Source organism: Lactuca serriola, chromosome 2 (genome assembly GCF_051521515.1).
Source record: "Lactuca serriola cultivar US96UC23 chromosome 2, Lser_US96UC23_V15, whole genome shotgun sequence".
NCBI lineage: Eukaryota > Viridiplantae > Streptophyta > Magnoliopsida > Asterales > Asteraceae > Lactuca > Lactuca serriola.
Genome location: NC_136409.1, coordinates 3,068,095 through 3,069,499, shown reverse-complemented (window position 1 = coordinate 3,069,499; position 1,405 = coordinate 3,068,095). Strand labels below are relative to the sequence as shown.

At 34.4% G+C, this 1,405-nt stretch overlaps 1 long non-coding RNA gene across 1 annotated transcript; it reads right to left on the bottom strand.

The window, feature by feature from the left end:
• Nucleotides 1-730: 730 nt before the first annotated feature.
• LOC145090218 (uncharacterized) lies at nucleotides 731-1,166 on the bottom strand. Its single transcript, XR_013701435.1, has 3 exons — nucleotides 1,081-1,166; nucleotides 907-1,013; nucleotides 731-835 (listed from the first exon to the last, which is right to left on the bottom strand). It is a non-coding gene; the product is annotated as an uncharacterized LOC145090218 (long non-coding RNA).
• Nucleotides 1,167-1,405: the final 239 nt, after the last annotated feature.

Genomic DNA, 1,405 nt, shown 5'->3' with positions numbered 1-1,405 from the left:
CTATATGTTCCTGATATTATGAATTTAAGATCTGGAGCATATGGGGTGTTATTTCCAATTATAAATTGGTTAGAATTGATCCAGACTCCAGATCAGTGGGCAGTCACCAGCTTTTACTAGTGTTGTGATTGTCCACAATGTGAATTTTATATCCGGAGCTTGGGAAATGATTTTCATTCAATTCCAACTCTGAGACTTTCATTTGTATGTCCTTTACTTCTCTGAATTTTGGTTTGGACGAATTCTACTCACAAGTTGGGTAGAATTGGCCAACCTCACTTGACTGTCTTGTTGGAGATAGAAGTGATACACCTTTTTGTAAAATTCATATTTAATTCATCCTTTGGAGTTAGAAGGAGTTCTTTATAGTTCTGGAATCCTGAACAATCATAGTTTTCTATATAATTTAGTTAAAGCTATGTTTCTATTTTAGATTTTGGAGTAAATCCGTTTTGAACAGCAGGTCTGTTTTAGAGACCTTGCTGTGATTACTCTTTTCTCAACTCATAGCTTCATTACTTCTCCTTTCTAACCTTTAGTCCTTCTAAGATGGGTTTTAAAAGTTTAAAATTTTTGCAAGTGTGCTATTGAAAATGAATAGCTGTACAGCTCTTTGTTGTATCTCAGTATCAATGCATGTTTCATATTAGTCAATGTGTGTGAAATTAAATATTATCAAATGTTGCATATACAAAAAAAAAAGTGTAGCTCCTATCTATTATAAACTCACTTGCTGAATATTGCCCAGATCTGGTTTTGTAATTCGGGATCTGGTGGTTGAGAGTGCATCAAAATCTTTGCGTATGTTGAGAGAAGAATGGATATTGTTGGAGTCCTGTAGAAACAAAAAAAAATAGATGATGATCACAAAAGAAAACATAGATGTATAGAAATAGAAATACTCACGATACAGTAGGAAGCTTCTCATGTATAATGACAAAAATGTCCTTTGGGCTACACCCAGGTCGTCTGGCCAAAAGATGGCTGTATTCTCCAAGCAGATAAGCGCTAACCTGCATAATGACATCAGCATACAGTTGTCTATATTTGTGTAGGAAATATAAGATATAATCTACATACCTTCACCATTGTCTCATGTATTGCAGGCTTATCAAGATATTCTCTAGCTTTGAGAGCTGCATAAGGCTAATGATTAAAAAAAGAAAAGTGAGTCAGTAGTAAGTCCTATGAACTTTAATAATGCAGATACCAATCTACATTCTACAATACCAAATTAATTAGAATATTCATGAATCATAATGGAGATTCTAAAGATCATCATCCAAATGCACCAAAATTTAGAGTAAGATCGAACCACTATTAATGAAGGTATTCTACTGGGCTAGGATGCTTGTTGTTTGGATATGGAGCCATGGAAGAACTTGGACCCTTCCGTGTTAACAGT